This window comes from Sceloporus undulatus, chromosome 8 (assembly GCF_019175285.1).
Source record: "Sceloporus undulatus isolate JIND9_A2432 ecotype Alabama chromosome 8, SceUnd_v1.1, whole genome shotgun sequence".
NCBI lineage: Eukaryota > Metazoa > Chordata > Lepidosauria > Squamata > Phrynosomatidae > Sceloporus > Sceloporus undulatus.
This window is the reverse complement of record NC_056529.1, coordinates 27,506,030-27,521,963: the sequence shown is the minus strand read 5'-3', so window position 1 is coordinate 27,521,963 and position 15,934 is coordinate 27,506,030. Positions and strand designations below refer to the sequence as shown.

The 15,934-nt window shown below is 41.9% G+C and overlaps 1 pseudogene; it reads left to right on the top strand.

Annotated features, from left to right (window-relative positions):
* The first annotated feature begins 1,009 nt into the window (after nucleotides 1-1,009).
* On the top strand, nucleotides 1,010-15,365 carry LOC121914621 (annotated as a pseudogene).
* The last annotated feature ends 569 nt before the right edge of the window (nucleotides 15,366-15,934 follow it).

The following is a 15,934-nucleotide window of genomic DNA, read 5'->3' as shown; positions in this document are numbered from 1 at the left end:
CCGCATTTCACATTTGGCCTTCAGGTTTTCTATTGAGAAACCACTGCCTTGGGGGCAACCGTTCATGTGCATTGGCAATAAAGCTCAACATAACTGTCCAGCACCCTGATGGGGCAGCATGTGTGCTGTAAAATGCTTCCTAGTACATTATTCACTAGCACATAATCAGACCCTGAAAAAGTCTGAACTACAACCGTCGGTTTCCCCAAGGCAGCAGAGTTCCCCAAGCTCTAAGAATATCTCACAAAAACAAACAAGCCAAAAAAGTTGATATTGGACACCTCTTCACAAGAAGGTTGTTGTGTTGCATGCCATTCACAAGGAGGGATAGAGTGTTAATATAAACTCCTCAGATTGACTTTGGTTTGTCAATGGAATTTCAAAACTACAGTGGGTCCTTGGTATCCACAGGGTTTCCGTTCCAGCACATACCCACACACATCCCATGGGTACCAAAATATGTGGATGTTCAAGTCCCATTAGATACAGTGGATAGTAAAACGGTGTCCCTTATATCAAAATCAAGGTTACTTTATAATTCCTTTTGAATATTTTCAAGCCGTAGATGCTTGAATCCATGGATAAAGAATCCATGGATAGAGTGGACTGACTGTGTGTACGTCTTTCCCGCAAGGAAGCATACAATGTAACACAACTTTCTCAGGTCAGGATGCATCTCCACTGTAGAAATAATGCAGTTTGACACTACTTTCAGTGCTGGAATTTGTAATTTTGCAAGGTCTTTAGTCTTCTCTGCCTCACCAAACTAGAAATTGCAGGATTTTGTAGGATGGAGCCATGCCAGTTAAAGTGATGTCAAACTGCATTATTGCTGCAGTGTAGATGCACCCTCAGACTGACTGTGGTTTTCAAGGCAGAATTTTGACCACACCTTTCTCTCACTATACAAACCAAAACAAAACCACGCAACCCTTAGAAATCCAGCCTTCCAGTCACGACTGAGTGATTGCAAAAGCAATTATGAAACCTTTACCCTTTGCTCCATCTGGGAGCCAGCCGGAAGAGAATAAAAACCCAGCAACCTCACAACTCAGATCAGAAAAGAGGAACCCTTCACAGGAGAAGTCAAGATGGACCTTCTTCCAAGCTTCTCCATACAAACTTGGTCACTTCTGATTGTCTTCCTGGGACTTCTGTTGCTGTATGTATGCTTCTGTTAGTTTCTTCCTGGAGGGAAACTATTTTCTCGCCTGGAAAGTAGAAGTATTTCAGGTCTGTCACTTGTTTGTCTGGAAGCAGAAAATGACAAATTGAGAACAAGACAGTCTTCTTTGATCAAATGGTTCCTTCTGAAAATTCATTTCAGAAGATTTTTAAAAGTAACTTGACTGTGATCAGATTGCAGACGGTGCAATAAGAACGCTTTGTGATATATGAAAGAGACAGAACTCTGTTTAATCAGCAAAGTAGTAATTGTGTATAATCTATATGTAATTTTGTTGTACTGAGCCAACTTTGCCAATCGCCAGGGATTTAGGCAGAAGTTATTGTCATCTAATTACAATATTTATTTCCAAGTCTCATTGTTGTGCCTGAAAAAAACAATTCGTTGCTGTTACGCATAGCATTATTTGTTCTGTGTGCCTTCAAGTCATATCCGACGTATGCCAACCCTAAGGCAACCCTATCTCTGGTTTTCTTGGCAAGATTTGTTCAGAGGGGGTTTGCCTTTGCCTCTGAGGCTGAGAGAGTGTGACTTGCCTAAGGTCACCCATTGAGTTTCCATTATCTGTAGTATTGGGAGAGTAGAGTATATCTGTACTAACCAGCCTTGACAGGACTGGGATTATGACTCAGGTTGCTTCTGCACTACAGATTAAAAGCAGTTTGGCATCAGTTTAACTGCCATGGCTCAATGCTATGGAATCCTGGGATTTGTAGTTTGTTGAGGCACCAGAGCTCTCTAACAAAAGGACAAATAGCTGAGACAACTACATATCCCAGAGTTCCATAGCATTGAGCCATGGTGATTAGAGCTATGTCAGACTGCATTATTTCTGCAGTGTAGATGCGGGAGACTAGGGTTTGGATCCCTGCTCAGCCATGGAAACTCACTGAGTGTCCTAAGGCAAGTCACACACTCTCAGCCTCAGAGGAAGGCAATGTCAAACACCCCCCCCCCCCCAATAATTCTTGGTAAGAAAACCCTGTGATAGGGTTACCTTAGTGTTGCCAAACGTCAGAAATGACTTAAAGGCACAACGTTACAAATAATATCATGAGTAACGGCAACAAACAACACACAACAACCAACCAAGCCAGTTTTGAGAAAGGAAGGACAAAAAATAAATAGGTAAATAAATAATAAAATAACATTATCAGTATTAATTCCTTGGGAAGGAGGGTTGCATTAGGTTGCATTAGGGTGGCTGGTGAAAAAGGGAAAGGACTCTGTCAACTTTAAAAAAGTATGCAGAGGAAAGGCACCAGATTCCATCTGATCTTGGAAGCTGAGCAGGGCCAGCCCTGGTTGGTAGTTGGATGGGGGACTGCCAACGAACAGCAGGTGCTGTAGGCTATATTTCAGAGGCAGAAACTGACAAATCCCCCTCTGAGTATTCCTTCTCAAAGAAAACCCAACAAGTTCATGTGGTTGCCATGAGTTGACAAATGACTTGAAGACACATCCATACATAGCTTGCATATAGTTGCCTTAATATACTGAAGGTCCCAAACCCCAATTCATATTGGGAGCTAAACAGGGCCAGGCTAGTACTTGGATGGGAGACTGCCAATGAGTACCAGGGGCTGTAGGCTATATTTTAGAGGAAGGAATTGGCAAAACCTCCTCTGAGTCCTCCTTATGAACCTCAAGGCGTTGCCAACAAGCAAAGTGAATGTGTGTACTTTAGTTTGTATGATAAGCTAGAAAAGTCACCTCAGTTCACATAACATGCCCTTCCCAGTATTTACATCTTCCAGTATCCTTCTCAATGCCATTTCAAAAACGTTATTTCATGGTTCCTGGAGGTATGTGTTAGTACTGATGTCTGAAAACAAGGGATTAATGGTGATTTCTCTTCGCTGCCTTATTATTACCAACAGATCCTGCATTGCAGGCGTGGATTAGTTGCAGATTTCTCTCTTCTTCCCCGCAGGCGCTTGGCAGCTTCTGGGGTAAAGAGAGATTTTGCATGGACCACATGGGGCCCCTTGTGCCCTATTCTCAAAAAGATATGTATGTATGTGCTTAGCCTTGAGTTACATGCATATATGTTACTAACCCTGAGCTAGCAGGGTGGAGTGGTTTGAATGCTGGACTAGGACTCTGGAAAACCAGGGTTTAAATCCCTATTCTACTCAGAGTGACCTTGGGCAAGTCACACACTCTCAGCCTCAGAGGATGGCAATGGTAAACCTCTTTTTGGACAAATCTTTCCAAGAAAGCCCTCAAATGGGAGCTGAAATGCAAAATATTCAGAGGAACAAAGGCTGAGAGCTATGATGCTAGCAAATCTGAAGGCAGTGGGCTGCCTTTGGAGGCCTTGCAGGGTGTTCTTGGGAAATAGCCAGGGGGATGCCATCAGTGCAAAACAGCATCTGTGGGGTTGTCTCACTCTCTCCAATGGCAGAGCTGGTCCTGGCTCTGCATCAGATGCGCTCCTTATCTATAAGGAGGCGGACACTGGAGTGATAAAAGAGGCAAAGTCGAACGGACTGTCTGTTTATGATAGCTTTTCAAAGGTTGATGGGAAGAGCAGAGAGGGCACCAATGTGACCTCCTTTGGCAGGGAGGTCCGTCCTGCAAACCATTATTGGAGGCTCCCTCTTGTATAGTTGTAGGGATGTTGGGACTAAGAGAAAGCCTTCCTCTGCAGATCCTCAAGCTTGAGCTGGTTTGTACAGGGGAATGCAGATTTGCATTTCACTCTTCTTCCCTCCCTTCCTAAACCTCTCTATCTCTCTCTCACGAAAACAGATATGGAATTTGGCCATTTGGTGTCTTTGGCAAACTGGGCATTCCAGGCCCGACGCCAGTGCCTTTCCTGGGAACTCTCTGGGAATACCGCAAAGTGAGTCTCCAAAGTACATGCTGTTTGTGAACTTTCCCAAAGCGTCCATCTTCGTCAGATCTGGCAAGGCGATTAACACTCTTAAATGTTTTTCCCCAGGGCTTTTTGAAGTTTGATACCAAGTGCTTCCAGAAATATGGGAGAATCTGGGGGTAAGTGATCTTTTTATTACAAGCTTGTATTTCTCAGAGCAGCCCAACATCCTACTGTGGTTGTAAACAAACCCCAAAGAGGATTCATTCTCCCTGTCCCTCAAAAGAACCTTACTCTGTAATTTGATTACTTTGGTTGCATCTATGTTATAGACTCTGTTCATCTTTATCATACAGACATTCATATACATTTCATAGACATATCATAGATATATCATATAGACATTCTATATTCTATATATTTAATATAAAATATATATCACTGATATTCTAGTGCTTTCTTTGTAAACTTCTGTAATTCACTCTCTGCAGCTTTTGGTGAAGACTTTTATTTCACTGAATTTCTTATGCAATTCTAACCCATGGTGCAACATGGCTGGGGGTAGTTAGCATGGCTGAGAGACCCAGTGAGCAGCATATCTTTCTCAAAGCCCCTTAAATGCCCTCTCAGAAGCAATATTTGAGAAATAGCATGTAAACTTTACCTTGATTTTGCAATTTTATCTAAGGAATAGCATTTTACTATGGCATTGTATATAATGGGAACTGAACATCCATGGATTTTGGTATCCACGTGATGTGGTGATGGTCCTGCACCCAAACCCCAGCTGATAACAAGGGCTCACTGTACATTTAAAAGGGGAAGATATTACCAGGGAGTATGCTACTTTTAAAGTACAACCTTGCTGCTGTGAGAGGCACTATGTTACAGATGATATGGTTCCTTGTCACACTCTTCTTCTGTTATAGTAGGCCCACCATCAATCTTCCCTATAAAGGGCACAGTCACCACTGCTACAAGCTCCTGGCAATATACATAAAACACAGAATCAATTGAATGTTCACTTCTTTCATTCTTCTTAATGTAGGATTTACGATGGAAGGCAACCCCTAATAGCTGTTCTGGATCCTGCTATTATTAAAACCGTACTAGTGAAAGAGTGCTACACCACCTTTACCAACCGGCGGGTGAGCACCCATTTCTTACACTAGATTGACATGCAGGGCACTTGGAAGTCCATTTGTGTATCACCCTGTTTCACTGCTAAATTGGGATGGACCCGGGTAGTGGAAGCAGTGGACGACTTCATCCCCAAACATCAAGTGTAAATTTATTCACAGAACGATCCCTCTACCCAGTGATAAGCATTTGTCAAATAACCCCAAAATCTGAAGTCTGTTAACACAGCTTTCCTTTGTCACTTCTAGAATTTTGGTGCAACTGGAGTGTTGAAGTCAGCTGTCTCCTTGGCAGAGGATGAACACTGGAAGAGGATGCGGACTATACTTTCACCGACCTTCACCAGTGGGAAGCTAAAGGAGGCAAGAAAAGATATACAAATATGGAGATGTTGTTGTTACTGCTATTAATCTGATTAATATAATCGGCTGGAATTCATGATCGCAGTTACAAATGCATTACTTAGAGTCCTATTAACAATTCCCACGTAGTCACAAAGGGCAATAGTGTAGGGATATAGAAGCCTTATCAGCTGTTGTGAGTGATGGAGGTCGGTTCTTCTGTCATTTGGAAAGGAGCAGACTGACATTTTCCCACCCCTTTCATAAGTGATCTCTGGTGTGAGGAGAAATAGCAACTGGGATTCTGCTTCTGATTGCTCTAAGAGGCTGATGCCTAGTAAGGCAGCATTCAGAGCCTTATCATGTGTCAAAAGCAAGCCAAGATGCAATGAGAGAAGCAGCTTTCTCCTTGCCTTCATGATGTCGTAGCACCTCTGTTCTTCTTCTAGGAATGGGAAATGTAATTATTTTGGTCCAGTTTAAGTAAACCAGTTGATTTCAGTCCAGAAATTTCCCCATGGAGAGAAATTTAGCAGAAAACGCTGAAGGAAAACCAAGAAGGCATCAGACACAAAAACACCCCACAATTGTTTGTCATTATTTATTAGTCTCCCACGGGGTTTTTTTGGAACTCATTTGCAGATAAGAAGGGATGCCATCTGTAGATGCTGAAAGGTGCACCTGTTGATTTGTATTTCAGATGTTTCCCATTATAAAACACTACGGGGAAGTTTTGATGCAAAATGTTCAGAAGAAAATGGAAAATGATGAGCCTCTGATTGTGAAAGAGTAAGTCATTTGGGCCGCGGTCCAAAGGTGCTTTTTCTATCTGTCCAGGATGAGAAAAAGTCTTAAGAATTAATTCAAAATTCTGGTAGGATTACTAAGAGGCATGGCCAGAAAGTCAAAACAATAGGGGCCGCATGTAACTTTTGACCTGCTAAACAAGATGTCTCCTGGAAGGTTAGAACAGGACTGTAGCATGTTGGTACAATGCATGCTTTGGGTCAGAAGTGGAGAAAACACAACTGCACTTACACAAATAACCACTAGCTACCACTGGCAATGAAAATAGAGACTGGGGGTTCCTTTCCTGGAGCGTTTCCACTTTATTTTGTCTAATCTGTTGGTCAGGTCATTGCATCTTTAGAAAGGACTGTTAAAGTTCCCTGTCTATTATACTGGAGACTGGGAGGGATGTTAGAAAATTATGATTATCTCCAGTTACTGATTATTCGCCCTCTCTGTATGGAGAAAAGGGCATCCCAGGGAAACTTGATGGGTCAAAAGCTGCACAATAAAGTACGGGGTGCCCCCCATTTCCCCTATAAGCCATTCTTTCCTACAGTTGCTCCTTGTGCCTTGTTAATTCTTGAGCAGGGAATGCATCGTGTTTAATTATTATCACTAAATGCATTTGAGTTCTGAGTTTGGCTGCTTTCTCCCACCCTCAACCCCCTTAGCGTCTTCGGTGCTTATGCCATGGATGTTGTCACCAGTACCTCTTTCGGGGTGAACCTCAACTCCATGAACAATCCGAAAGACCCTTTCGTCAAAGAGATCAAGAAACTCACCAAGTTTAGCTCTTTTGATCCACGGATCATTCTGCTGTGTAAGTCTGCTGCTTCTGGCTTTCTAATATCCCAGCGAATGTTTACAGCCAGTTCTTATGGAAACAGTCCCAATGAAGTCAAGTGGGATGACTACTGGAGGATGTCAGGGAAGAAGAGCAAATTGTGAGCTTGCTTAATTTATTTTATTGTGATCTTATTGTGGGTCACTCTGGTGCCAAAAGAACTGTCTTGGGTATGATTCCTATCATCCTGAAAGTGAAGTTGTTTGATCCAGCTTAATCAAGTAATTTTAGTAGTTTTCATCTCTATCAGCAGTGGATCTTCTGCACAGCTAATGGAGCTTAATTTCCCATTGCCACATTTTTTCTTTCACTCAATCCCCAGAAGATTAAGCCAGTAAACCAATCAGTTGCAATTAAAATTAAGGGCTGTATCTCAGGGGCTGTAGAATCCCAAGGTATAAAGTTAGCTCTATGAATGTCACATATGTATTCCCATTTGCTACCCATGGATGTGTGCTGGGAAACTATAATACTATGGAATACAAAGTGCACAGTCTTTGATACAGACTGATTGTATCTCTGTGTAGGGATTGATCACCCTGAGATTCTCAATTGGTGAGTGAGTCGATCCAGATAAAATGACCATTGAATGTTGCACATCTGATCTTCAGGGCAAAACATGAATTCAGGGCAAAATATTAACTATCAATTCATGGGGACGAAAGAAGCAAAGTGTTTGATTTTTGCTCCAGTGATATTGCTTCCTTTTCACTGGGAATTTCTTTCCTTGCAGTTACCTTTCCAATCCTCCAATCTCTCTTCAATGCATTGAATGTGCAAATCTTCTCTGCCGAAGCTGTGAATTTTTTCACACGGTCATTTGCAAAAATGAAGGCAGCTCGACTGAAAGAAGGCCAAGTGGTAAGCGTTAGGGTTTTATTTAATATTTGGGGTGCCCAACTTTGGCAGAAAAAGGCTCTAGAAGGACAGGTCTCTGCACCAACATATCCTTCTAAAACCTTACCTTTCTTTTCTGTCAGTCTACTGTTTGTGCCAACTGATGTTAATGCGGCTAATATTTCATAAGTTTGTAAAGTTCTTCCATGCCAGTGGCCATCTTGGCTGCAGGATTTTGGGAGTTGAAGGCCCCATAGATAACCTTTCTAGGCTCTGATTGAGCCAGGAGTGAGTTCTATTGAAAGAAACAGATTGAAAATTCCCCTTGAATATGAAAACTATATGTATGATGGAGGTAGACACTGAACCCTATGTCTTTCCTCCGCACCAAGGCGTGAACAAGCATCCCTTGTGGGTTTTGATACATTCTTTAATCGACCCTGTTATTTCAGAACTCTTTAAGCAGCAAACTAGATGGAGTGGCTGCAAATTTCTGATCCTACCCCTTGTATCTCTGTATTAGTTTTTAAAAATGTCAGATACTGCCAATGGGACTCTCACAGTTGAGTCAGGAAGCCAAAGCTAGAGAAATTAACTTTTTGTTTCATATCCTTTTCCAAAACCAAACTACCCCACTTCAACTGCTAGATAGCTAAAAACTACAACGTATAATAGCACCGATGGTAACCTGTTGGGGCAAATAGAATCTACGGAGATTGCTTTAGACTGGAAAAAGAATAGAGGGGGGTAGTTAATGTCTGAGTTGCTCTTATTTGGATCCATAGTAACTTCATCTAGTCTTTAATAAAAGCAACAGATGAAGGAGATATCATTGCCTATCTCCCATTCTAACCTGGTTGTGCCCAAATGGTTTTTTTTCTTCCAGTTCCTCTCTCTTTCCACTCATCATATCATTCTTTTTGATTCCAGAGCCGAGTAGACTTCTTGCAGCTGATGATTGACTCCCCGACTTCCCGTGGCATCACCAAAGCAATGGATCGATCACACATATAAGGTAATGTGCAGTTTTGAAATTGTCTGTAAAGAGAAAGGAACCTGTAAAATAGCATTCCCTGGTAGGTGCAGAAGAAATTGCCCATGCTTTCTTAGTAGGAATTTAAGTCCCTTCTCAAGGAACCGCAGAGTCATTTTTAGCATTCTTCTTCTGCTTCGAGAAAATCTTGGAGATTTTACAGTTTTGGAAGCTAATTGCCATCTGGGACTTATTCTGCACAAATCCACATATGGCTGTTTGCACAGAAAACAGCGCTTTCTGCATTAGAAAACACGATTTTCCTGTGCAAACATGGCTGTTTCCTGTGTGTGATAAATGCAATCAGTGATGTGCGAATTTGTGAAGTTTGATCATACAGGTTCTTCTTGTTAAGACTTTCTCAGACTCAAAAAAACATTTTTTCAACCATTATTGCCCTCTCCCTGTTGAGGCAAGTCAGGTCAACCTTGGTCTTGAGAACTGACTGTCCAGGGAAATGCCTCCCTCTGTAGCTTTGGTGGCTTGCGTGTTCACAGAGCCATCTGGGTAGAACAGTAAGATCTAGCCTTGGCCATTAAGAGGACTCATTGAAGGTACCCCTGCTCAGTGCTACTTCCATTGCTGTCCCCAATCCTGGAGCCAACGTGGCAGTTATGAGTCCACATGCCCAGAGCAGACATTAGAATCCTCCTAATGGTTTTTGCTGGAGTAACTGGGAATCTTACCAAGGTAACTGCTTTTCCTGACATTACCTAAGAAGATTATCAGTACCACTTTATTCAGTGCTTTTGTCAGACTATGTAATGGCTACCAGGTGCTGCATGGATGTAGCCATGTACTTTCTGGGTTCACTCTCAATGCTACCTAGCTGGCTGTCTTCATCCTCCCTTTTCTCTAGCCTCCCTTTACCTTTGGCCTCCCCTTCCTTTATATTGACACTGGTGGTGGAACTTGATGTATCTATCAGGTCAGGGGTCTTTTCCGTGGTCGTAGTATTTTTTTAAAAATGAAGTTCTGTCCCTGTTGACAGAAAGTACAAAGCTACTCAAACCAATGTGGGCAATGAAAGTTTTCTTTGGTGTGGCCTGCAAACACTTTCCACACAAACACAAGGAAGCTCCCGCAGGAGCTGTTTAAAAACAGAAAAAGAAAAACAGAAATATGCATGGGTTTTTTATATCTCTATCTATCTTTCTTTCTTTCTTTCTTTCTTTCTTTCTTTCTTCTTTCTTTCTTTTACAAAGTTTGCTTCAACTATTGGTGCTATGCCTTACCTAAATGAATTTGGCAGTTTCCTGGCAGTGCTTCTAGGTACATAAAGCCACTAAGAAGGGAGTGGCTTCCAGATCATTTATCTATGTTTGAACAATCCTTGCATACATACACAGGTAATGTTCCTACTGTGCGTGTCACACAGTTTGAGTTTCAACTTTCTTGCCTTTGTTTACAGGCTTAACTGATGATGAAATCCTGGCCAAGCCTTTATTTTGTTTTTGCTGGTACGAACCCACCAGCAACTCCCTTGGTTACGTGGCCTACCTTTTAGCCACTCATCCAGATGTTCAACAGAAGCTTCAAAGCGAGATAGTTCTGTCTACCCAACCATAAGAGTGTGTCAGTCACCAGGGGATGTTTGGCTTCTCGGGGTCTTGATTAAATGGGCAGATTACCTGCATCAGGTGTGAGTGAGGAACCTTTTCAGGCCATAAACCATTCTTCATTTTGGAAACATGTGGTGATGGAAATGAGTACAGTTAAAGTAAAAGATGTCGGGTTTTTCCCCCACTACTTTCCCCCACACCACTCTTTCATTTTTGACCGACTTTGAGAACTGATCTTAGGAAGGATGGGCTTGTATAATGTGCTGGGTTTTCTATTTGTTATTTTTCATTGTGCTGTTGTGTGTTTTTTAAGGGTTATTTTTTTCATCTAGTTTTAATTTTTTCGTAGTTTAATTACTTCTTAATATTTGTATTTTGTGCATTTTAACTGTATATTTAAAATCTTTCTAAGCTGCCTTCAGTCTCCTACTGGGAAAAGGCCAGAGATGATGATGATGATGTGATGATGATGATGATGATGATGATGATGATAATAATTCATATACCTCTTTCCATATTTAACGCCACTCTGTAATATGTAACACACACATCTTCATTCACAAATACAGAAAAATATTTTTTTCTTATTTTCCTACACTTAGTACACTCCCTTCTTCCTGCTCTTGCACATGTACACATTAAATGTTGCACCTAACTGAGCCTTTGGAAAGCTCCCTTTTGGTATCAGGGCTACATGCATTGTAACATAGCAGTTCAACAAGTAGAACTATTCCTGGCAATTCAACAGTCCTGACTTCCTATTAGCTGCTGTGGCCCTCCAATGGGCATTCTGTTGCTGGCAAAGAGTGGCGGTGTCGATTGAAAAGGGTCTGGCTGTGTCACTGTAGCCAGATGCAAATGATTATATCATCTGCTGAGGCCTCTGGTGGATTTCAATATCTGACTACAATAAGTAGGCCATGTTTCCTTGATCCCTCACCTACCTCTAAGCCATCATCCATGAGGGTACCTGCAGTGGTTCAATTTGTAAGTTGAGGTGGGGGGCTTAAAAAGACATATGTCAGTAAGAGGTAAGTCGAACTTGCCCTGCTTATGCCACAACATGATTCTAGCTAGAGTGCAATTTGAAGTTATAATTGATATGGTAATCTTCTGCCTTTCATTGTCCCAAAGGCTCCTCTCACATACGATGCCATCACGCAACTGGAATATCTTGACATGGTACTGATGGACACACAGGCTGTATCCTCTTGGCGGCGGTTGAAGGATGTGCAAGAAAGATGTTGAAAAAATGGGGTACTATTCCAAGGTTTGGGGTGATGATACCACCCTACATTCTCCACCGGGATCCAGAATCTGGCCAGAACCTGAAGAGTTTAGACCTGAGAGTAATGTCTGTCCGTCTTCTGCTCTCTTTCTATCTGATCTCTAGTGTTGGTGACAATAGGAAATACATCAACCACTTGATCATGAGAAGGATGATCACTGATCCGGCAGTTCCTCATTGCTTTCTTTACTTGACACTTGCTGAAAAACTGTATGTTTGAATGGAATGGGTCATATGAAAGTTGTACCATGCACATGGTGGCTCATTTCACATGCAGCCACTTCTTGATGCTGCAGCTTGGTAGATGTAAAATATCAAATTTCAGTGTCATGGACAAAACGTTCCAATTTGCATATGCTTCTAAAACAGGTGGAGCCCTGTTCACTGGCTCTTTGAATCATAGGAAACAGCTTGGATCAGTCCAACCACATATTTCCAGTTCAGTAGGCAGTAACTAGCCATGCCAGTGTCTTTCCCAGCTACCTGGAGATGCTGGGGAATGAAAGTGGGATGTAAAATATATGTACTGATACTCAGCACCTGAGTTACCCCTGAGCAACAGTGCTGAGACTCGGCCCAGTGTGCCCCACTTTCATTGGCTCTGCTACTCCCCCTCCATTTCTCTTGTCATTCTGAATGTACCAGGTTCAGCAAAGAGAACAGAAGAAAAATGTGGATCCTTACACATACCTGCCCTTGGAGCTGGTCCCCGGAACTGCCTTGGAATGAGATTGCTCTTGTTACTATGAAAGTGGCTATTACAATCCTTTTGCAGCATTTCTCGTTCAGAGTCTGTAACAGTGAGTAGAATGCATTTATTTATTTATTTATTTATTTATTTATTTATTTATTTATTTTTGAAGGTTTGGGCCTGGGGGCTTTTAGTGCTGCACTCACTCCATGGGTTGCACTTTGCCCACCTCTAATTTGTGATGTAAAGTGGGAATGGGCAACAGTGATGGTAACAAGATACTTCCTTGGTCTTTATAATAAATTACAGACCAAAGTACTTTTAGAAAGTAAAATTCTAAGCTCTGTGATGTCGAACATAGGATCACACTGAATGGTCTGGATTTAGATGACGAAAATAAAAGACTTAGCAGTTCACCAAGACCTTTGTTACTGTTGTTGTTGTGTGCCTTTGAGTTGAGTATGGCTTACGGTGACCCTATCCTAGGGATTCTTGGCAAGATTTGTTCAGAGGAGTTTTGCCACTGACTTCCTCTAAGGATGGGAGACCATGACTTTTCCAAAGAGTTGCCTGGTGGGTTTCTGTGGCTGAGTAGGGATTTGAACCCTGGTCTCACAGAGCTTGAGTTCAACTCTTAAACCACTCCACTGTGCTGGGGCTCTTCACCAAGGTCTGGAACCCGGTTTGACATTAGCTCTTTCTATTTAACTGGTTTCACCAAGATCTAGGATCTAGGCCATGTCTTCATGGGCCAGGATACTCTAGGAGCAGCTCAGAGTATCGTGATCCTACAGTTGACCCAGTCTCCCTCTGTTACCTGGCCCTCCATTCCTACACTGTAGAGGCTGTTTGCACAGGCATCTCACAGAGTTGCCTGGCACATTCACCACCAATGTGGGCTACTTTCTTCTGAGATCCTAGCCTTGATCGCATGGCTGGATCCCCCATTCTGACCTGAGATCCAACAACCCACAGTGGTGGCAGATCCACCAGACAGCTTAGCAGGATGCCCATGCAAAACATCCTGTGATGGCGTAGGAATGGAGGGATCCAGGGTAAAAGGTATATATTTTAAAGCTATTTTAAGGGTGCTATGCACCAGTTCTGGTGAGGAACATACTAGACAGCCTCTAGACTGTTAGCACCGGAACTGGGGTTTGACCCATGCATCATGAGAACAGGACGATGCCAGAATGGGGTGAGGGTGGGTGGTATGGGCCTTTTGGTAGACAGGGCTTTTATTTAAACTGGAAGAGTTGGTGCAGGTTCCTAAACCATTCCTTCCTTTTCTTTTCTTTGTTCCCTTTGCTGCAGATTCCTCTGGAGCTGAGCGCTCAAGCATTTCTAGTGCCAGAAAAGCCAATTGTTCTGAAGTTAGTGAGACGAGATAATCATCAATGAAGGATGGAAGGAGGTCCACTTGTGCATCTCTGTAGTGGATGCAGTTGTTTCAGAAAAGCTGCTTTTTTGCACTATAGCTTTCAGAATTCTCAGCCAACCTAGCCATGGAGTCTGGGAATTCTGGGAGTTGTAGTCCCAAAAGGGACTTGCCTGAGCTGGGTTTATGCTTCTGAGCAGATTCTCTCAAGAGAACCATTCATTTTGAAGACAGCAGGTAGATGTGGACAAGTGGTTGCACTCACCTTTTGTAACCCTTAAGTCATACTGATTCTTTTAATTACCTGTGGGTTCTTTCCTTATTTTGAGGCCAATTTCCTATATATCAAATCCTATATTTGATACATTAAATCAATATATTAAGTGCATTAAATCAAATGAGTCTCAAAACAGTGAAAGTACCTGATAACATACATAGATATAAAATTGTCTTGAAATTCCTTCATTGTAATAAGCAATACTTTAATATAAGAAATGCAAATGATTAAATGTTAATTTGACTCATTCTCCACTTTAAAAGCATGCAGCTTTTATCACATTTGCATGGCTCTGATGTGCCACTGGTGCTCCCTTGCCCACCTCTTGTCTCTTTATATGTTGGCATTGTTGCATAAGTCAGTCTGGATTTTATGTACAAGGCAGCATTGCTAAAAGTGTGACACAATGCACCACCAGAAAGGAAGACTGAGCTGGGAACATTTCCTTCCCTCCTCCTCCTTCACCGGCAACTGAGTCAGATTAGACACAATCTTAATTAAAGCTAGCAATCCAGTTCCAAGAGAAATGGAAGCAGCTTAATTAATGACTTCGAAAGAGAAGCAAAGCTGTCAACATATTCTCAAGGCTCCCTCCCTTCAAGACGCTCTCTTTTACTCGGAATGAGCAATCGTTACTCAAGCAACGATCATGCATTAAAAATTGTCCTTGCACAGCGAGCTGAAGTATAAAAAAAATGAAGGCATTAGTGCAAATGTGTCTCTGGCTCATCCTTTCAAAGCATGGATATTTAAAAAATAATAATTTCCCAGGGAGATGGGTGGAGCCCAACCCTTGCCAAACCCAGTGTAAATAACACATTGATTCTTGGGAGAAAAAACAAGCTTGCCTGTAGTTTGGTAGACTACACATCCTTCATTAAATGCAGATTCGGTCTTGTAAACCCTAAAAAGTGATAATGTGTTATAATGTGCTAATAATGCACTGCTGTAAATTTAGACTGGGTCTAGAAGATAGGGAGCAATTCCAGTTGGTAAAAGTCAGTGAAAAAATGAACACACAAGAAGAGGTGTGCCCATGTAGATGCCGGTAAGGTACAAACATGCCCCCCTTTTATGATCCCAATGTATTCCCTACACTGCACTGTTGAATGTACAGAGATTGTGAATACAAATCAGTTAGAAACGTGTAACCCTCAGTTATGTATATGTAACCGTGATTGTGAATTTTAGCCTTTTAAAATTCCTTTATACTGTTTCAAATTGTAGTGCTTTGACAGGGCAGATTTTTTTAATTATTATTATTATTATTTAAATCATATACTTTGTCTTCATCTGCAGAGGCTGGATGGCCATCTGTTGGGGATGCTTTGATTTGGATTTCCTGCATGGCAGGGGGTTGGACTGGATGGCCCTTGCGGTCTCTTCCAACTCTATGATTCTATGATTCTAAGCTGCTGGGTGTTCCATGTCAGAAGAAAGGTGGGATATAAAGTAAATATTAAATATTAAATAAATATATAAAGTCACTGTTGTTGTTTTGTGTCTTCAAATTGTTTCCGACTTACGGCAACCCCTATCATGGGGTTTTCTTGGCAAGATTTGTTCAGAAGGGGAGAGCCTGGAATTGCTTTGAATGCATTGTTGTTGCATACCTTCAAGTCATTTCTGACTTATGGCAACCCCAAGGCGACTCTATCATGGAGTTTTCTTGGCCAGATTTGTTCAGAGGAGGTTTACCATTGCTTTCCTTTGAGGATGAGAGACTTGCCTAAGGTCACCCAGT